The sequence below is a fragment of the Manacus candei genome, unplaced genomic scaffold (genome assembly GCF_025592945.1).
Source record: "Manacus candei isolate 608988 ecotype Guabito, Panama unplaced genomic scaffold, ASM2559294v1 h1tg000046l, whole genome shotgun sequence".
NCBI classification, from domain to species: domain Eukaryota; kingdom Metazoa; phylum Chordata; class Aves; order Passeriformes; family Pipridae; genus Manacus; species Manacus candei.
This window is the reverse complement of record NW_026138094.1, coordinates 4148722-4171597: the sequence shown is the minus strand read 5'-3', so window position 1 is coordinate 4171597 and position 22876 is coordinate 4148722. Positions and strand designations below refer to the sequence as shown.

The window sequence follows — 22876 nt, the reverse complement described above, 5'->3', positions numbered from 1 at the left end:
GACTAATGTTTGTTCATTTGACCGTTCTCTGGAATTGAAGGTAGGGCATTTTGAGATGTTATTGTACTGCTAAGTGCAATAAAAGCTGCAGAGAAAGTAGCTAAACACCCTGAGGAAAGCAAACACACAGCTAATGACACACAGCCACTGCTCTGTTTTGAGGATTTACTGGGACAAACAGTTGAAACCAGAAGCAGAATTCATGATATTGAGGAGCCTGATCAGCTTCAAATGCATCTTATTCTGTCACATTTACCTAAAAGAGCATTTCTGACTCATGAAAGGTACCTCAGCGACTTAACTGGGAACACGGAGGTAAATAAGAAATACTGACTTGAATGAGATTTTTTTCTGGGGGTCTGTGACATGGTGCCTCTGAAAAGACCAAAGCAAAGGGTAAATAGTGTGCCAGTCTTTTATTTTTACATTGTAGTTTACCACTTTGCATTTGTTTCAAGGTTTACCAGGGGTTTGAATTAAATCCATCCAAAGGAAGACTTGATATTCAAGGCTGCCCCTCGGCAAAGAGGAGTTTTGCATTCATTAATATTGCCTTGGGATGAAGGAAGGAACAGGAGAGCCCTGATTGACCTTAGACATTTATAAAGGTAATCTAATTTGTGCTTGTTTGCTACTTTTTCATTAAAGCCACTCCTGGAATGTTTCTTATCATGAGTTGCCCTTCCCTTGAGAAAAGTTTTAACAAATAGACCAAATCCAGCACCGAGTTGGCCCAGCAACTGACTCCTTAACTGATGTGGAAGTGCAGGCTTGAAGAAACCAACTAGATTCTGACCTGCAAAATTAGGAAGGTAAAATCAGAACCAGGAAAGTCTACAGTCAGACAAGTCAACCTGTATATGGCTCATATTGCATTCACATGCAAGTGACTACAGTTTATCAAGGACTGAATGAATATATGTTGTTCACTCAGGTCAGAAGCCCATTTCACAGCAGGAACATAATAAACAGCCACTGTCCATTTGTGTACACACAGTTTGAAGAGAAGGAAACCTGGTCCTCAGTACTAAAGCTTTCTCACAGGCACACAGTTGAAGACATAATTTCAGAAAGCCCAAGGAAGAGGTGAAGCCAATGACGAAAGGAAACACAGCTCTCAGAAACATTACTGCTACTTGACAGGAACTTTCTTTTTTCCCCTGATTTAAAGTATATTTGTTATAGCACAGATTAACTGCATCCATTTAGGGAAGAAATGATCTTGAATCATTGTTTCATCTTAGGAACCACAGGTGATGTTGTACACAGTCTGTTTACAACCTCAGGGGTTAGTGAAAATGAAACCAAACTAAGAAAACGCAGACCATTGACCAGAATGAGACCTGCCAACATTTCCTTCTTTAATCTCTTAACCAAACAATACGACACATGACAGCACAATGGTGAGGATGAGGTTTCACAGCCTGCTGAGAATGCCAATTTTTGGTTAAAAAGAAAAAATATAATATTTTGCTAATCTGATTTACATATTGCACATTAAATAAGCCCTGCAAGGTACCATGCTACAAAATGGACTTATTTTTAAAGAAATGTAGATTAATAATCCTCCTTGCTTAAAAAATGAGCTTCAATATTTGTGCGAATCGTAGAGTGAAAAAAATCAATGTGCTATCGACTGCTGGGGATGATCACATTCATTTTGCCCTTTGTGGTTGGTGAAATCCATGCTGCAATTACAGAGACAGGCTGGCAGCAAAGAGCCTCAGTTGGGCTTTCAGCTCCACATTAATCCAAAACTCACCATTTTAATGCAGATATAGATTGCCACGAGTCAATAGCTGACTACTTGAATTGTGAAGTAGCAGTTCCATGCTATATTGGCAGCACTGGCTGTTACAGTATCTTCAAGTATTTTGAAATTTCAAAGTGTTACTCCACCAAAGTGAAGAGCGTAACTGACACCACATCAGAAGGGGCTGCAGTGTTACTGCTGTTATCATAAACCCCGGAATCTGGAATAAAGACATAACACTACAAAAAAAATCTTAAAGTAGATCAAAAGTAGACTTTTCTCAGAATAAAATACCTACGTATGCTCACTCGTGTTTTAATGTCCTAATGCATTACCTCACAAAGTATCTCAAGTGTGGAATTCTCATAATGTAGTTCCCAATTCTCTCTCATTTACACTGTTCCAAGCACAGATGACTTCATCAAAGTCAGAGAGATCACTCTGCATTTATAATCCTGCAAGTGAGGTCAGAATTTGGCTTTGAGTAGCAATTTCCTTTTCAGCAATCTGTCTGTAACTAAGAACTGAATTCTGCCACTAAATTTGTGTGAAGAATTGGGGAATCTACTAAGCAGTCAACGTCTCTTCTGCAGCACATTAGGTGCAGGGTGAACTTAGAACTCTATTTTATGTACAGTAACTAAATTCTTGTATACTTTCATAACACTGACCTCTTTCTACCCCATCCTCATACAGTGGTGAAATGTGCACTGACAGATCCACACACACAGGGCTGCAGCTGTCATTTATGGTGCACGAGGCAAACTCAGTTCGAAACCTACTGAGCCTCATGGAAATGCTTCCATTGATTTTACTGAACTATGCATGTGTGGCTGCAGACAACTTCACTGTACAGGCAAACACCGAAGCTGGGCTTGGGAGGAGCTGGCTGGTGGTGGGCCAGGGGTAGATCTCAGAGCAGGGAGGATGTGTGTGCTCTGCCACATCCCTGAGCAGTCAGGCTCTGCCTCCCTGGGCTGCAGCCTGTCTGCAGACCAGAGTCCCTGTGCAGTTTCTGGCTATTTTTTCTGTTAATTTCAGAACTGACCAAAAATATACAAATTTCCCAGCTACTGGGTGATGGTGACATTTAGGGATGAAATCTTTTAGGTCTGACGTTGATCACCTTTTCCTCATCCACACATATAACCATTTTCTGTGCTACAGGTAGGAACCAGAGACAAGTATCCTGATGCTGAGCAACAAAGTCAACTTTGTCAGATGCAGAAAAATGTGCACAGTCATTTTTGTTACCAGGGTAACCTGTGAACTCAGTAAGATCTCTTAGCACTCATAATACTATCAATAATAAACCAATTTAATAGGTAATATATAGGGGGTAGGCCTAGATATTTTGCTGCAAGCTCAGGTGTGTGTGCAATCCAAAGCAGCCATTTTCCTTTCTTCATGTCTGAAATACATGATCATTTGATGTTGGTAAGCCTTCATGTGGTTTAGACCCTTAACAATGAGTCATGAGCAGAGCACACACCTATAAGGCTTTGTGGAGGATTTAAAAAGAAAGAGGATTCACCCTGGTGTTACATATTGGTATTCTGTGTAGCTTTTCATAGCATACCTAATGCACCTTAACGGTCTGCTTTAAAAACATTATGAGACTTGAGAAGGATCTTAACTTTGCCTGCAGAAAAAAATACTGGTTCTTTCCACTGACCTGTAGCTGAGGGGCTCTTGCACCTGGAAGTCTCATTAAGTTCAAAATTTGATATAGTGTGGAAATACAGATATATTTATTTCTCAGTTAAAAACAGACTCACACTATGTTTTGAAACAAACAACTGCAATTTTTCAGGTTTTTTGTTGCTTAGAAAGATAGAAATGAGCTTTCAAATATTTTTCTTCTGATCTCCTGGATCAAACATAAGGTTTCCAAAAAGATTAGAGTTTATCTTTACTATAATAGGCAACATAACAGAAATTTTATTAGCAGCAAGAATCAGTATAACTGTGACACAGGTTTCACTGAACATGATGAGAAGAGAGAAGGACATGCATTTGCATGGTGAGGCTACAGGTCTTCCATAGGAAGACTTTCATTAGCTGGGACTGCACAAATAATTAAAATTTTCAGAATCAGGTCCTCTCCTTGTGAAATTGTTGTGATCTAAAACACCAGATAGAAAGAGCTCTTGGCCACAACAATTCAACATCAGTTAGAATATTAATAAGTAAATGGAAAAAGTGCTTCAAACCAACAGGAAGAATTTTTCACCTTGACCTTGCTACCTGAGTAGTTTTAATTAATTATGAGCAATTGGACTTATAGTAGAGTGCATAATGACAGCCATTATGTGGACACCCTAAAATTAGACCCTGTTTTTACAGCCTGTAAAAACAAACTACAAAGTCTGCCTCAAGCAGTCAATAATCTTAATAGAAGGCACAGACATTAGGAATGAAGTGTTGAATGCACAACCCAACCAGGTCCCAGCACCAAACAGTGGTTCCCTGTACAGGTTTTAGAGGAGGTGGGAGGTTGTTGTCAGGGTGTAGGTTAGGTGGGGACCAGACCTGACTCACGACTCATGTAGTGGCAAAGCTGTGGTCAGTGAAGAGGGCAGAGAATTCCTGAACTGAGCTGAACCCAGGGCACTGCTGTTCCAGCTCCTTCGTGCCTCTGGCTAGATTGTCTCTACATTTTCTTCTTTTCTTTCTGAGGACTATTTTCCAGATATGGGTTCAGTTTTCCCCAGTGCAGCTGAGCCTCTTCCCTTCTTTGGAGGTGTTAATTCCCCTGGCAGAGCACCAGCCTCCCAGTGCCTGCCAGGGCAGGTTTCCCCTCCTACTGATTTCCCCCTAATTTTCACCCTGCTTGTATTGCTCCAGTGACCACTTTTTCAGGCCATCCAGCCTGAGGTTCATTTTAAGACATTTAGGGAAACTTTGTACTCTAAGAAAGTTAATTTTGAACAGTTCAGGAGAAGTAAATCTGCCTTTAACAATCTCCACCTGGAATAAGAAAAACGTAATAAATTCTTCATGTTTACTGCATTTACACAAGGCCCCAGACTATGGATTACCTTTTTATTACTCCTTGTTGTAAGTTTTTTTTTCTCTATTATTAGTTTTTTTTTTCTAACAAAACAGTGGCAAGAGGAGAAAATTGTTATCTTCCCTGTGGACATTTACAGGCTTTTGAATGAAAGTTTGGTTACAGATTTGTACTCTGCACAAGCATGAAAGAGTTTTCCCTTTCATAGATGGTGTGGCCTATATCTCAACAAAAAAAATTTCCCAATGATCTGGCAAAAGCTATTCAACAGAATTAGGGAAATGTCTGAGAGTTTGGAGTATCTGCTTCACTGCTGAAAAAATACCAAAGAATGAAGGCACACACAAACACAAATACATGTTCCTAAATAGGAAATCCCATGTGCACTTTTCACAAACAGCCCATAGACAGTGGCTTTTTATTCACTCTTTTTAGCTGCAGTTCTCTCTCTAGCAGTGAGTGGAATTTTCCAGTGCTACTTAATGTTGAAATAATGAACTTTGGCAAATCTAAATCAGCTGAGAGCAAACTCCAAATATGAGACTCTGTAGCTTAGGTGGCAGTTTGTGTCATTGCATCATTGGAGCTGAGCTGTCCTTAGACCACTGGGTACAGATAGAGAAATCCTGCTGGACTCAAGGGCCATAATTTAGTTTCTCTATTGCTTCCTCCTTTATCCTGTTTTGATAACTTGGTGCTATCATTTTGTGCTCTGCCTCTCTCCATACATTGTTCCATGACTCACTATAACATTGCAGGCAGTGGTTCTTCTCCAGGGGAAAGATTTGATATTTTCTAAACCAGACATAATTCCTTATCAGTATGTAGTGTCTGCATTTCAAGAGCACATGGAATTAAGGAATGGTCCAGCATAGACCAATCACAAAAGAGAATGAATTTTCTCTCTGATATGTCTTTGTGATCACTATGAAATGTGCAGAAAGAGACAGTACAATGCAGTTTGGGCCCACAGAAATATCCAGAAACACACAGCTCTTCTCAGGGAGAAGTCAACTGACATGCAACCAACCAAGCATTTCAAAGAAGACAGAAATAAAATCAGCTAAGAAAAACAGAGCTAAAGGAGGAAAACTATGGCAATTCTTATCCACTCTTTTAGAATCAAAAGAGTAGTGAGCCGGCTGAATTCACAGAGCTTGCAAGAGGAGGTACAAAAGGACATCCTGTTATGAACTGGAAAGTCAGTTCCTCTCTATGCCACAAAAGAAGCTCTGAAAGCTGATAATCTAGGTATTAATCTTCCTACTACTGTTTCTCTATTCCAGTGGTTTTTTCCATCAGAGCATATGCATCAGCAAAATTAGGCCATCAAAAGTACAGGAAAAAAACTCCTTCCCTTAAATGCCTCAAGAGCAGTTGCCTGAGGTTTTACAGAGTGGACTTGTAACGGGTGTCAAACTTTATCACCGAACTGAAAAAAAGCCAACTCCAAAATTAATCATCAGGCTTGATGGTTCACATCAAAAGAGATAGCACCTTGTTCAGCAACACTTTAGTCCACAAGAGTGATGGAATATCTTCTTGGGGAATATAGTAATAGCAAGAGTAGAGGAATCATTACCTATATGGTCCCTTCTCTCATTGTGCTAGATTCTTTTTTAACCCTTTGATCCAGCCCTGTTATTCAACGAGTGTCACAACATGTCCAGGTTGAGTTCTGACACCCAAACCATGGGGCCAGTTTTCTTGTCTCACTGACACAAGATGATCACACAGATGAAAGACAAAAGATGGGAACAGCAGTTGGAAGGGCTGAAGAAAGGTTTCTTGAATTGGAGTGAATTGCTAATTAACAAAGCAAATTAACCCAGCCTTGTAATTTAAACTTAAGTATGGGCAGTGCAAAACAGGGGATGGTACAAAGTGCACAGCATCAATCTCAGAGGTTAATCCTCATCTGATTAATACATGTATTTTAATCTAGGTATTTCCTATTATTTTGTCTAAAATTAGTATTTTCAGAGCCAACGGACTGCAGTTTTATAAGTACCTGTCACCCAGTTATTCAAACACATCACTACAGCATTAGAATACATTCCATACACTGACTACTCATAAAATTCCCATGTTTAATTTGAAGTTTTATTATTCCCTTAAAAGCACTTAATGGCTCCAGCCCTGCACACTTGACAGAACTCCTGCCACCGGTAACTATTCTCCAGGTTCAGAATTGGCAGCCTGCTGGAGGCCATTTCCAAGCAGGGAAGAAAGCTTAGTGTAGTGAATTCCTATGTTTATGACTGTTCATAAGTCTCTGACTAAGCATTTAGGGCTAAAAATATGGGTATTTACCACTACCTCTTGTTAATGTGTGATGCAATTAATCTAAGTAACAAAGTCAGGCTGAATTTCTCTGGATTCTGGAAACGTAGATTTCAAGGGCTGATTCAAGTCATCCACAAGTCAGAGTCACAAACAATGGGGAACCTTAAGAGACATGGATTCGTGCCTTACTCTCTGCTTGCATGCAACAGGAAAAAAGGCAGAAAACACTTAAATTCCCTTCCTTCATTAAACCTGGCTATTGCTCACAGCCATGATCTCAGGGCTTCTCAGCCCTGAGATCCAAAGGAAGAATGGAAACAAGGAATTGCAGCCAGCAGAAGCTGTTTCAGCACTCATCCTTGCTCCCAGGAAGCACAGAAACCCAGCAAACCCTGATGTTAAATTGTAGAGCTCCTCCTTTCGCTTCCAGCCCCAGCCCTGCCTGGCAAATTGAGTGGCACAAGGAACAAAGTCACTCCTGGATTTGTAAAAGCAACAGAAATTGAAACGACAGAAGTATCTGTAGATGTTGCCCAAGCAGACATCAGGTCAATTCTTGAAAACCAAGCCTTGTGCTGAACAGAGCACTGCTCCTCAAACAGAACCTGCAGTGAAACCTCACTCAAATCAACTGCACCCCTCAGGTGTTTATGTGTTTCCTTGCTATGGTTTAACAATTTAGAAATTCAAAGTAGAAACTTTTTTTACATATCAGTTTACAAACAAACCTTCCAAACAAACGGAAAACTGTTAAATGTAAAAAAATTGTTTCATCACAATTAAGTAGATTCACACTTTACAGTACATTCTTTACAACTGAAAAAATCGCACTATTACAATACATGTAATTCAATTGCTCCTGATCCCCTTAATGTGATGATAAGTTGCTTCATTAAAAAATGTTTTTTGCTTCTTAAATGAGGTGTGAGGAAAGGGGAAGTACAGAGAGAAGTAATTATATTTCTAACAGAGAATACAAAACAAGCTAAATATTTCTGCATTAGAACTTAATATGAATTTTTTTCCCATTTTCAATATTGCAGACTCATTTGCATCTTAAATCAGAATGAAACACTGTAAAAATTTTTTCTGAACCAAAAACTTTAGATAAAAATTCAGCTTCTGCCAGTCAGAATATTTTGTTTTCGTATGTCACCAGTTTGCTTTTAGACTTTTTCTTTTACTTAATTTTGCTGTAAATTAAGTTTCCAAAGAAAACATCATGAAACTGAGCCTTTAGAAAATGACCCAAATCCTGTACAAATGGAAATGTCATTAAAGGTAGCCTGTCGCAGCAAATTATTTCCCACTCGACAAATCCACACATTTTGAAAAAAATAGATTTCATCAAGTTATTTTCAGTCAACTCTCCCTGCTATCAATATCTCAAGTCTGTGAAACATCAGATTGTGCGAAGCTATTACCAATACTGTATGGGTAAATAAGTATCTCCATCTAAATTACTTCATACTTTTTCACACAAGAAACATAAATGCAACAAAAGATCAATCTGACTGTAAATATCCAAATATGTCCTTTAAAAGCCAAAGGAATGTCAGATACAATTTATTTTCAGCCAGTGCAAACTGAGACATTAAGTGGCAATTCTACTTCCATTAGCTAAATCTGGCAAATATGCAACTGTTTAAAGGCATTGTCAATAGCCATTGCACAATTAAGTATTTGTACTGATGCCTTATTAAATTACTCTTTTCAAGTAGGCATAATAAACTAGGAGTTCACTGTACAGATTTTCATGGTGAAAGTCCAGATCACTGGAAAATTTATTTAAAGAGAATGCAGTCCACTGAGTAATGAAGTTAAAGTCAAATGTTTCTGGGCAAATAAATCTGAGCTGTCTTAAAACTTTTTTGGCAGATATAGCTGCAGACAACACTGGTAATGAAAAGGCTTCAGGTTAACAATTTTGGTTTACAGAGTTCCCAGGTAAACTTTCAAATGCATCGCATCTCCCACGTGGTGGGGAATGGAGATCATTACTGTGGGCTGTCAAAAGTGGCCAGGCAGCCAGAGGTAATAACTTGGATCCTTCTTCAAAGTACCATTGGCCTCCCTTGGTTTGATTATATCTTAGGCTGCAGTGCCCTGTGGAAAGAGCCACTGTGGCACTGCCCACCTCCAGCTGCAGGAAGAAGTGTTTGGACCTGGCTGCCACGTGCACACCCTGTTGCCTCCCACCCAGCTCAGCACAGCACACAGGACAAAAAGAAATGTAAATTTGCCTTTCTGCAGTGAATTATTACTTCCCAGGGGCAAGGGATATCTTTGAGGATCAGTGTTACTAAGGACGGGCCATCCTTGCAGTCTCTGGAGGTTGTTTTCCTCAGCCTTCCTCTCCCCCAGTTAGCTACACAGTTGGAGAAGAGCCAGTCTTCCTCCTTGATATGACACAGAAAGCCCCAGCATAGGGACAAATACCCCCACAACAGGCAGCTGCTGGTGACCACCTCACCCTCTGTGCCTGCCAGGCTGATGCCAACAACAGACCAGACTCTGAGGGCATTTCACTCTGTCCACTGGATGGCAATTAAGCACCTTAATTATGCCTTTTTTTTTTTCAAAATATTTGTCCTGCTTGCTATCCCATATAAACAGCAATGGCTATACTCAGGTGCTACATTTTCAAAGACCCTTTGTGATGTTCCTTTTTTTTTGCATCACTGTCAGGTGCTGAAAGGCACGGAGAATTACCCTCAGCCCCTCAGCTTTGTGCCAATTTGCCACTGTTGAAATGGAACAGCAATAGCCACAGATTGACAAGATGTTTCATGTTGGAAAATTGGAATTTCCAGTCCTCTTCTGGGGCTGGGCAGCTGATTTCTTTACACACAGTGCACACATCCTTCCAAGCCTCAGCTGTGTGCCTGGCTTGGACTGACCTCAAACGAAGACAGGCATTTATATTTGCAAGCAGATTTTGGACAGTTGCAACACAAAGGCTTTATCTTAAATGTAACATCAAACCACTTACAATATTTATACTTTCCTCAGACATATCATACATTCTGAAAATATTTTTTCTCACTGCATGCACAATGATTTTCTTCTCGTCACAACTTTTTTGAATTATTAGTTTCAGTCTAGTGTTTTTACGAATGGTAAAGTTGCAATGTCCAAAATGCTATACATGGGGTTGTGAATTTATTCTTTTAAATTATACCTTAGTATATTTAGTCAGTTTGTTTTATATCAAGCATTTATTTAAGTGGTTTTCATTGTATTGACATTTTATAATGCCCTCCTAATATTCTTATTATTGATTTTAATACTGCAATGGTATTATTCATGGTGACACCTATTGGAAAGCAAGCTTCAATTATATCAATAGATGCTATTATTATAACATTGATAACATTAATATTTGATAGTGGCATAAAATGTGATGCATTGGCAATTAACTCATTAATGTAGATATCATTAACCAAAAATGTCAAAGTTGTTGTAATGATTTTTCTGTGGCTTTTTTTAACAAATTCTCTAATCAGTTTTGTATTTTCAAACGTGTATTACCACAAAAGTTTTTCTGAAAACTAGATAACATCTTTCCTTTTAAATAAGAAAAGATGAGCTTTTATGGCTCAGAAGATACTGTGAATCTTGAATCAAGAGCATTAGTAAGGAGATACAGTACCTGAAACTCCAGCACAGAATATTCAAAAATAAAAGATTTACCAAAACATAACTGTGCCTTTTTGCTTGTTGCTTAGCAACCAGAATTGATCCAGCAAAAAAGTCACCTGACTGAGGGATTGCTGGTGGCAATATTACTCCATCATTTTTCTTTTTCACACTAAACTGATGAAGGTTCTATCAGAAACAGCTATTAATTGTTTCTTTCTTTTCTCTCCAGCTCCTTAATTATACAGTAAAAACATTTCTATTGCTATTACTGACAGGAAGAGAGCACAATGTAAAGTTTAAATAATTAACAGACTTATTCAAATACATCTAGATCTAAAAGAACAAATACTGCAAGTCACAACTCACTGTCAACTCTGCCATCCCAAAATAACAAATGCAGTGAGCTGTTCATATAGCAGCAGAATAACCATTTTTACCACACCTGCACTGATGGACATTTTGCAATAATCTTTTAAAAACCACAGACTAAGAATACTTGTTGTTTTGATGACTCAGTTGGAATTCACCACCACATTTGTCTTGCTTTCATCATTTCTAAACATTAGCATTTTCATCTGTTGACTGAAAGCACTTCTGGTCCTCTATAACATATATATAAAACACTTTTGATCTTTTAAAATCCTCCTGTCAACCTGGAATCACACAGCCTCTTACATTACCTTGTTCTTGTCCTTAATGGTGACCTGCAGTGAACTCCACACTCCCTACTTTCAGATGTTCAACATCCTTCCTTTGTTAAAAGCTGCTGATCAAAAAGGAACATTGTGTTCACTGTGTTTCCCTCTATAGCCCCTCACAATCATTTACAGGAATTACACTAAAGCACAGGGTATGGACAGCAGCAATTTCATTTGACCGCATACTGTATTTTTGTTTTGCTTTCTGCAATATTTGATTCCTTAAGCAAACAAGAAAAGGGAATGCATCTTGGTACTTATACACTTGGCCCATCAGGAGCAGTCAAATATAAAGTGGAGTCCAGGGGTGGCAAAAGATTATTCTTTTTACCTGCTTATTCTTTGAAATGAATGCTCTATATAGCTCAGATGACATTTGTCCTTTTAAGAACTGAAGAAATGTTACCAAGATGGAGCATATATCCACTTTCACTTTTCCTCTGTATCATATTCAGATCTGGTAGATGGGATTTGATGCTGTTTCCCATAATGCCTCCATGGCTTTTTCTGTAAAAGCTTAACAAGGACACAGCATCAGAGAGTCTTTAGTGGCTAATACCCGACCCCTTTCTCTCACATTACAGCTCCAAGTGACCATTTTCATGCCAAAAGGTCACCAACATCCCCATCCCCATGGAACCAATGTGCATCAACCTTCTAACCTTTGCCACCGAGAGATGATAGCTATTTGGGCTGCAATCCCTTCATTACAGATGGTCCATATTTTATATTTAGTGTGGGAGGTCAAATTTAGGAAAGCAATTTCTCTTAAAGCTAAGAGTCCCAATAATCCAAGATCTTCTATTGGCTTATGGGTTAGTGGACAGTAATGGGTTTATGGGCAGCTCTAGGTTTTTTTCTCTTCACTGGGGAGGGAATTCCGTCAATCTAAATTTTTAGGATTGGGTGGCTACCATTGTTTATTATTCAATGAGCTCTTATTAGATTGTATCTAAGTACACTACAGCAGGCAGAGAGTATCCTTATAAGCAGGCTCCCAGGCTGGATCAATATCTCAAGGCATTTACAGTCTTCTTGAAACAGATTAAACAACGCTATTTTTTAATTCTTTTTTTAAGGCTTCTATGTGGTCATGCAGTTTTTTGGTGACAAAAGCATTCATCCATTATCATCATTAATCACAATGCTTAATCAACTGTTAAAGCAGCTTGCATCTTAATACAGAGACCACCTTCAGTGGAAATAGCATTTCACAGCATATCAGAGAAAGATTGAGCAAATCCCACAACCAACAATAAAATTCAAAAGATCAAACTCCAAAATGGTGGTGGAAGGATATCTGCTCTACATTAAGGGGGAATACTTTGATCCAATTTTGTATTGATCTTTGTAAAAGGGAACAATTATTATAGTCCCAATACTGCAAAGATTTAGGCACATCCTTAAATTCATACAGCAAGGCCCAAGCCAGTGAAGCATTTGAGGGCATCGTTACCTTCAGTGCTGCCCAGGACAGCATTCAAACACGTGCTTTACTTGCTGGCAAATGACAGATCCATATAGAGAGCTTGGAGTGCAAGGTTTATAACCCATGACACTGTTGAACAATTTTAGTTCTTAGTGCAGTCTATGGCTAAAAATCTCTCAGTCCTGCAAAACTATTTCATCAAGACACAAAAGCAGTTTTGAGGCTTCCTGTGAATAAGCAATTTAAAGGCAATTTGCGACTGTCTGTATGATCAGGTTCTCCATTAGCCACAAATATTCAAACTAGTCTTGGGGAAACCTGAATTTGTCCAAGATAGCACTGACCAAAGCTCCTTGTTAAAAAACAAAGCTTGCTACAATCAGAGAGCAGAAACAACATAGGGTCATTGCTTTGGGAAGAACTAGTGACATGCTCTTCCTATGGCTTCTTGCTGCTGGGTGAAGTATCCTTAGCTAAATCCATATCCTTTAAAAGGTTTACACCAGCAGTTTTTATGTTTCCAACTTTCTCCTTTAATAGCAGCTCAACAGATCCAAAGAGGACATCCATAAGCAGACACTTCAAACAACGAATACCCTTTGTGATGAACACCCTGGACCCAAGACACCCAAGATCACAACAGAGTTTTGAAAGTAAGTTTCTCAAATATTTATTTGCACCTACATTAGCCTTTTCTGCTTACTGAAACCTACATATAAAATTTCAACGAGCCTGACTGATTCACTGGGGAGCTGCCCTTGGCCACCTGCCCACCAGGTGCTCTGCTGGGAACACAGCCCATCCTGCCTGGAAACACAGCCCCTCCTGCCGTGCTGTGCCCCCTCCTCGCCTCATGAATACGGTGCAGCTGGGTGTGCACAGATGATTTGGTGAGAAGGAAGAATTGGACTTCTAGACACACTTAAGTGTCAGAAGATGCAGCTTTAATGCCAGTGAGGTTTTAAAATAGCACCTAGCCTTCAGTGCCAGGCAGCTGGGCCGTGGGGAGTATCTGCACACTTACTGGACTCCTCTGTGTATCAGAGAGGGGGTAAATGGGAAGCATATGTTAAATACCTTCTTAAGACCATCTTGATCCATTAAAGGAAAAGCTGCAAGGAGCTGCTGCCACATGTTTGCCTTAAGAGTGCCTGGAAACACCTGTGGGTTCAAACTGGACGTTTGGAGAGCATGGGATGGAAACTGTTGGTGATAATGGCAATTCTGGAAATAACATTGGGCTGATCTGACCTCTGATACAATCCCACTCTGATCAATAGGGTTATCAGAATTTTTTAAAAAGTGAGTCTGGTCAGCTTCACACTGCATTTCTGTAGCAGTGCAAAGGGGGGCAGTTTCTTTAATCTCTTTTAAAACATCTTCCATCACCCTTTTTCCCCGGTAAAGCTATGCCTGCAAAAAGCCACCACGGATAAAGGGACCAGAATTGCCTTGCTGCTGTTAACATGTCCCTGATGTTGCTTTTCCTTTCTTTCTTAGGCTCAAATATTACAATTTTGGTAATATTTTCGTACAACACTTCCGTAATTTAAAGGAAACATCATACAGGAAATTTCTATTAATTTTACCTTTAATATTCTGTTATCCAAAAACTCAAATGGTGTTCTTCGAAGCCATGTAACCCCAAAGTCAATGAACATAGGTAGGCATTCATCAAACATAATCAAGCCAGTTATCCAGGTTTTAGGGCTCCTAATCATATTTCAGATTCCAGCAGCAGTTTAAGACCAGGTACTTCCTCAGCAGAACATGGTATGGGGCCCTGGACACACGGCACAGACACAGCCTGAGCTGCACAACAGGCTGGAGGCTGTTCCTGTAATTACTGTACAATATCCTAACGACGGAGAGTAATTTACAAATTTTTTAACACATTTGCCAAACTAAAATTTATTTCTATAGTATTTGTGCTATGCTCTCCTTGGAACACACACTGTTATTGTGTTTGACTGTGTGCAGGACCCCACACAGCAGTGTCCCGGTCCCTGCCAGGGTATCCCAGCGGCTGTCACAACTCAACTTTTCTGACATATTATGGCAATTCCTTTTATTTTTGGTCTGCTATTTTCACGTTCAGTGAATGATCTCTGTAAAAGCTGTACTGTGCAACTAAAACCATCTGCCCTGCTCTGTACTTACAGACACATTCCTGCTTCAAGGTCTACAATACAAGCTATCATAGCTCAAAGTGGTTAATATTAAAATGATGCCCTGTGAAGGTACGATGGGTGTGGACAGAACCAATTTGTTTATACAACTGTGTTTTGCCACAGGGCAAATTAAGTTACAGGGTATTCATCAAAATTGAATTACCACAGTGAGAGCTAACAATTTTCCAAAGACATTGTGACATGAGCACAAAGCTGCCCATCAGCCATGAGGAATCGCTGTCGTCTCACAGGCTGCAGCTGAATTACTCACCAGAACAACTAGACAAAAGCAATCCTCAGAAAGGTGGAAGTTGCCAACCAGTGGAAAACAGTGACAGGTCTAAAACTGTTTATTGCTTATTTAGAGGAGCCAGGAGAAAGGAGAGAGGGAGAGAAAGGGAGTCCTTCCATGGGTGGGATTGCCCATGGGAATGAGCAACAGAGACATCTCAAGGTGAGGAGAGTTACTGTTCTGGTGGGACAGGCAGGACTTCTCTCCTGAAATATTTCTGGAAAATCAGATTTTCAGTTGACCATTTCCTCCCCAGCAGGATGACCAGGGGTGCTCAGACACCATCCCTAACACAGGACCTGGGCAGCCCTTCCCTGAGCTGCACTGCTTTGGGATAACAGCCACCACCCAGTCATTTGCTGGCTTCCTGAATCATTGCAAACTAAAGAGGTTTCATAAGACTCTCCAGTACAACAAATCTCCCATCAGACAAACCTATTTAGAAAACTGCATTACTGGGGCTTGGTAGGATAGATTTTGTTTTTAAAGGATAATCATGTGTCATTTCCTTGGCAGGTGGGACATTAGATCTGGAACTAAAAAAGAAAATCAAACACATATCTACCCCAATCCAAAATTTACATCAGCAAATCTAAGCAGTCCAGGAAGGGAGTCCAGGCTGCAGGGGCACACCTTTCTGTGTGAACAAGTTCTGCTCAGCCTGGAGCTTATGGCAGCTCTCCCCTGGGGCTGGCACAGAGGTGGCCCTGCAGAGCTCACACCCAGTGCCCTCCCATTGCCTGCCAGAGGGTAGCCTGGGCCAGGCCCTGCACTACCTCCCGAGGCCATTTTCTTTCTGCTGGGGCTCCTGGCTTTCCTGCTGAGGGTTTCTGATGGAAAGGCTGGAGTGTGCTGTGGAGCAGGGGCAGCAGAAGAGCTGATGTGCTGCCAGGCTGGCTGGGGCACTGAGCAAACACCGCTGGGTCACTGAACCTGGCACAGCTGTGTCAGAACAGCTTCTGTGACCCTGAAACACAAATTCCTCCCAGGCACTGTGCTGACTCTGTTCCCAGCACAGTGGGAGTGCTGCAAACTGTTACCTGCTTTGTCAAGGGTTCCCTCAGGGAATTTAGCAGTATTTGGCTTCTTGGGATGAGCAGGATTGCTGCTCCTTTGCTCTGATGGAAATGGACCTATGCTACGCTGTATATATTACTGATGCCATACTGGTGCCTCAAGAGATGTTGACTGTGCACATTTACATAAATCTAAAAATAAATAAATATACTCACAAGCCTCCTCAATCAAAATATGCCACAGACAACTAAAAGATCTTGAATCAAATATTAATGTTGGAGATTTCTCCAGCCATTTTGTAATGCTTCCAGCTATCTTTATTACACAGTGTGTAATGCACTACCTTATTTTAGTCCTGAGCTATCAGGAGTATCATCTTTTTGATGGCCTCAAACTGGCTTAATAAAACTGGTCCTCCTTTGAGTGCTCAGGAGCAAGTACTTAAGATGGAGATGTGATAGCACCTGCAGGCTGTGGCAGTCCTGATCAGGACAGTGCTTGCTGAGCCACAAGAAGGAATTGTTACTCGTTAAAGGTCTGTTACTCTGGCACAGCAAGTCGCATGTCTTATCCCGAGACAGGTGAGAGGACTGTGAATGTTTCCCCACATATCTAAAATTTATCCTCAAGTTACACTGGTACATATCATGTCTGTCAAGTTTTTTGCCTCAAACCATTCTTGTTCTTTTTACCTTCTGCAGTTTCCCCACTATTAATCGTACTGAATAGTTCCTTTGCTGCATTGTGTCCTTTTCCTTACATTGCTATAAAGTTCCATATCTTATGAAAAGGTCTCAGATTCATATTTTCTAAGTAAAAGAGAATGTGATATCATACTCAGTGTCGGCAACCACAAGAGATAATGAATCTGTTTAAAAAGAATCCCATGCAATTCCCTTGCAAATATGAGATTTGCAACATCACTATGGGAACAAACCCAAGTCACTGGGCTTTCTAAATTTAATGAGGTTCAAATGTCCAAGGGCACCAGCTTTCAGGGGAAGAAGCAATGTCAGAGCATGCAGAGAAACGGATAGTGTTTCTTAAGCAAAGCAAGAAAAATATCTTGAAAGAGGTTTACCCCTTGAAGTGAATCAGGTGAAGTTACTGGTAAGGAAGCAGCTGTAAATGTTCAAAGGGGATTAGATTCTTCCACAGATCGTGACTTTTAAGTTCAATCACTGCAATACTATTTATGACAGCTATAGACCTATATGGCAATATCTCAAGAAGGAGAATGATTCATCAATTCCAACACTGCTTCTTCCGGAGACCAAACTGCAATGCAGCACATCACAAGACACACTATTAGGTGGGAAGCAAGAAATCTTCAAAACAGGAATGATGCAGAGTCCATTCAATCAGCTTAAAGATTTCTATTGCCTCCAGTAATCTTTGGAGAAAGGCAGCTTGGAAAACAGAAAAGTCTTATTTGTTAGAAATTCCTTTTTCTGAAGATGGTATTCTATGGTGGATTACTTAAAATGAAGCAACCAATACTTACACCCTGGTGTATTGCAGTGCTTTCTCTGCAGAGCTCAGTCCCTGGGGCCCAGAGAGGAGCGTTTCCTTATCACCCTGTGGCCACCAGGCAGGCTGAAAGTAAAGCTTCCTCAACACTAACTGACCTCACTTCAGATCAAATATTTGCAGCTATACCAGAGGCTTCCATGGTGGTATGCAAATACCAGCCTAGGCTACTGCCTGTCCCATGGGATTGCTGGGCAATATTGTTTCCTTCAGCAGACATCCCAACTCTCCTCTGTGCCTGCCTGTGCCTTTCCCACCCTGGGCAAGATAGAAGTGGGCTCTTTGCAAGCTGCTTGTGAAGTGGAGTGGGATTTGTCATAAAGCTATAGCCTGGGTCAAGTCTGAGAGTCATTCAGTGCACTACCCACGCATCAATTAGGATTTCTAAAATGCAAGACACTGAGGGAAGTCACATGGTATCCTCTGAGAAAGGTACATTGCTGCTTCAAATGCAGCTTTAAATGTGTTCTTTGTTCAGGTAAGTCCATGTCTTCAGTTTTATAGTCAAAGCAAGTCCACAGTCATCTACCATTTCTTCTCCAAATATTTACACTTTTTTTTCTCTGTTTGATATATAATGCACTAACACTGTAAAGCAAACACACACGAGTGGTGCACCTTGTTTCAGTACCACATCTATCTTCTGCTAGATAGCAGCAGATGATCAGGCTTCTACAGGCAATTTGTCAGTGAAGAAGATGCAGTGAGGTGTTTCCAGGAGACATTACAATGCATCTTGTTTTATTTATACATATTCACATTAATTCCAGAACAGAGATGCTACAACAGTACTTGGGGCAATTCTCCCTAGCAGGGACCTCAGCCCAGTGGCTCTCCCTATTCCCAGTGATAAATGATGTTCATGACACCAGTTCAGAGAAGAGAGCAAGTTCTCCTGCACTTGTGGAGCCTTTTCTACCTACATTGATGGCTCTATACCAAATGCTTAAGCATGAACTAATAATACAGTATTATCTCCCCCAAACGGGCCATTTGCTCACACAGAAAGAAAAGAGCCCACGTAACAGTGACACCTGGTGACACCTATTGTTTTGCTTACACACACACACCTCTTTTTCCAAATATACCAGGTTGCACTGAAAACTCCTAACCTAGGCTAAGTGATCGGGGTAGAACTATAAAACAACATTCAGGTATAAAGAATTCGCATTGATGTCTTATTCTTTGCTCTTTCTTTTCTTTTTGACACTGCTAACCTTCACCAAATGGTTTTACCCACTTTACTATCACGTTCAAGGGGATGTGCAAGAGACCACATGGTCTACCTGGAAACTAAATTTGTAGACACTGATAAAAAATGAAAAATGAATTGCATTGCCATCAGTTAAGTCTTTCTGTAGTCCACATTCCCTGAGCTGAGGACAGCATGTTCTTTGGAAGGGATTCTGCAGACTTCATGGTTAAATGATAGAAAGTTATTCTGGTATAAAAACTCAAGCATCTAAGCCTCCAAGTTTTCTTGTAAAGTTTCTCTGCCAATATATTCTCAAAGTGACCTCATTTTTGTAGTAAAGAAGATGAAAAAAACCTGGATGTGTCGGGAGGATACTAATAATAACTGATACTATTAGACATTGATCTCCACTTTTTCAAAGTGTTTGCTGGGAAGTGCAGGGATTATTGTCATATACTCTGATGTTCTGGTACTGTAAGTTATCATTTGTGTCCATTATTAAATTAGCTCACCACTGTGGTGGAAATCACTACTTCTATTCTTTGGTAACTACACTATGAGTCATCTAGGCCGTGGATAGTGTAAAGCCCTATTGGAAAATCCTGTAAAAATTATGTTGTGAAAAATACACATCCTTCTGCCCCAAAGGGAACTACAGTGGAAGGGGAATTAGGTTTTACCTTTTATTTAGATACGTTCACAAAAGTGTGTGGGGAGGTGAGCAAAATGTCAGTGCAAATACAGTAGCAGAAACCACATTTCCAAGCTTTGACCACTTAACTGTTTCCCAAGGGATGTTTTTACTGGTATTTTGTTGAACTCAGTCATTATGCTTCCTGTTATGAACTGGTAAAAGAAAAGATTATAATATGGTTATGTGAAAGGAGAAAATAATGAAGTGCATCTCAGCACAAAGAAAAAAGAGAGAATGGCAAGTATGAAAAGATCTTTTTCTTTTCTTAATTCCTCCAGCCTTTTTTTTTTTTTTTTTTTTTGTAATTCCCTTATTTCCTTGTTCTTGCACCTCGGATCCTACCAGTCATTTCAGGCACATTAAGACTAACAAATGTGTCATATTGTCCATGCTCCAGTCTCTAAGCAGAATGTTTCTACCCTCTACTCAGCACATTACTGTGCACAACCTACCTCAGCTGGAAGGTCCCTGCTTGCATGCAGGGGACTGCCCAGGTAATGACTCCTGTGCTCTCAGAGCATGGGGACATAATAAAGATGGACCTGGAGACAGGCTTCTTATTGAAGAATAATGGAGAGGTCACCCTGAATGCCTGTTGCTAAGAAGGGCTGAGCTAGGGTCATTAATGATAATTAATCATTAATTAAACTGGGCATGATACACTGGAAATAGTATGTTAGCTACTCCATTCTCTGGGAAATCTCCTCCTTTAAGTTAAACTGGCTCACACAGCAGTTGTGCTTCCTGTGTGAAAGACATGTCACTTATACATGATCCCAAGCCACTCAGTGAAGTTGTGGAAGCAACAATCTTCTTGTTGATTGAATTTTCACTTAATTTAATTTCACTGGAAATCACAGATGGTGTCACCCAGCAGCTAGAGGCTAAAAAGGGGCACTTTACAAACTGAATAAAAAACTTATTAAGTTATAATAAGCACCAAAAGCAAATGGAGGTGAAAACTTTACTGTAAACAACATATTTACTCTACACACACAGTGATACTAAAATTAAATTTCGTTTTGTTTCAGACTTTAATCATGCTTTTGGCAAAGCAAATAATTCTAATATGATTCAAACCCCTGGTTTCTTATGAATGAGACTGGAAATGAAGTAAAGGAGCACAACAATGCTAAAATATAGAGAAGTGAGAATGGCTTGAATGCAAAAAGTTTAGTTACATAATTAATTTTTACATGTGAGAGAAAAATAAAGATAATAAAATATTCTTGTCCGGTGCAGGCCACTAAACTTTCTTCCCCAAATGAGCAGAGAGAGTGTGGTCAGTGGAATAGGTTGCTTTCAAGATAGAAAACTGCAATGTGTGAACTTGCACTTCCATTTCTCACCAGTCTTTCCCCATCTCTTGGTGAAGTGAGTGGCAAATTCCCAAGGTGTGGGACGTGTTTCCCAAATCAAAACAGCCCTCTTGTAAAGTCCTGACCAGTGTCCCAGGCACATGCAGGACACATTCTGTCCCTCTGCAGCCCAGGTAATGTGCAGCTTTTCTGTGGTTTTAATACCCACCTATCACTCCTTCTCAAAATGACACACTAGTTACTTGATGGCACTGTGTACTAAGAGCTGTTAATATTAGCTGGGATATAACATGTCTGTGGGAGAAACTTCAAAGGGACAGACAAAGGCTTACTTTTCCCTCTGTGTAAACTGGGAAATGGACATCTCCCATTATTGGAAATGAAGAAAATCTTTCTGCCATCAAATGGAACACTATGGTCCCTCCTCTGATTTTCTACATGATCATTTTTGAAGAAAGGAATAATAAATTTTAAGATAAACCCTGCTCACAAGTTGTGTTATTTATTCACCCAGTTAACAGCCATTTCCTGTAATCAGTATAAACTGATCAATCTGCCATAATGAGAATGGAGCCAGCAGCTTCCTGGCCAGGAATGAGCCTGTGTCTCTTCTAATCTGCAGACATAACATATTGGAAGAGAAGATCACTAAATTCCCACATGCTAAGCAGTGAAAACACGGCAGATTTCCCCTCTGCAGGTAGATGGCTAAAATAATGTATGAAGGCAATAATTCTTGGGTCTTGCATAATTAGTGATATAAGAAAAAGAGTGTTTTCTAACATATGCTTGAATTATTAATTAATTAATCCTGACACTAAAAAAAAGCACTTTTCAGTTTCCACTGTAATATAACTGCTATGACTAATGGATGATGCTTAAAAACAGATCCACAAAAGTATTAAGAGCAGTGATTTTTGACCCTTCATAGAAAAATGCTTTTATTAGTGCTGTAAATACCTCTACTGAACACATGGACGGGGGTAAACTACTGAGCAAATGAGATTTAGTGGGAAAAAAAAGGGGGATCAAATAGTGCTTTGTTCCTACGGAAGAGTAAATCAGTAAATAACGCAACAAAAAATCCTGCTCCTTGATTCCAGGAGGCCCCATGGGCTGCCCTCCTGTAGTGGTACATTTGTTGGTGAGCACAGAGAATATGTTCTTTTTTATGACTGTTATGTGATTCAAAATAGGCAAGGAGTGACTGAAATATGTGTTGAAAAGACAACACTATCATAAAAATATTTTGAAATCTGTCATCTTTACATTTCTAATGTGGACTTTGGTTTACAAATAAAGACCAGTAAACATCCAGAAATTGTTTTGGGCCACTGCATCTGCATCTCTGTTATTTGCTTGTAAAATAAACCTAGATTTCTCTCTGTCTTCTTTTTTGGGGTCACTGTGTGGGTTCTGAAAAATATGACATGTTCAGAGAGTTCCTACACTCAAAATATATATTTCTTATTTCAAAACATTCATTGCACATCGATAGGAAATATTCCCCCAGCCCCAACGATTTTAGAAGCTTTTACATTAAAGTTGCTTCACTGCTCAGTGTTCGCTTCTTACAGAGTTTCCTGTCTGTTACCAAGAGACATCACGCTGCAAAATGAAAAGCATCTCCATACAAACACTGACTCAATGTCCACCTTCAACCAAATAAGGTGTGAATTTCAATTAATTCCTTTTCAACCTTAAGGGTCTGATACCATGTAAATACCTGCAGGCATTTATGCTTAATATTGGGACTAATTCTGCTGCAGTCAATCAGCTTTGGTGGGTAAGTTATATGATGTGTATTTGTACATATTTGCCAGAACAAACTTTTGGG

The 22876-nt window shown here is 39.9% G+C and overlaps 1 long non-coding RNA gene across 2 annotated transcripts in view; it reads right to left on the bottom strand.

The window, feature by feature from the left end:
- The window catches only part of LOC127475136 (uncharacterized), a 121570-nt gene extending 98992 nt beyond the window's left edge, over nt 1-22578 (bottom strand). For both annotated transcript variants that reach the window (XR_007906103.1, XR_007906104.1), the window contains exon 1: nt 17806-22578. This is a non-coding gene — a long non-coding RNA (uncharacterized LOC127475136). The remainder of the gene's footprint in view (nt 1-17805) is intronic.
- Nucleotides 22579-22876: the final 298 nt, after the last annotated feature.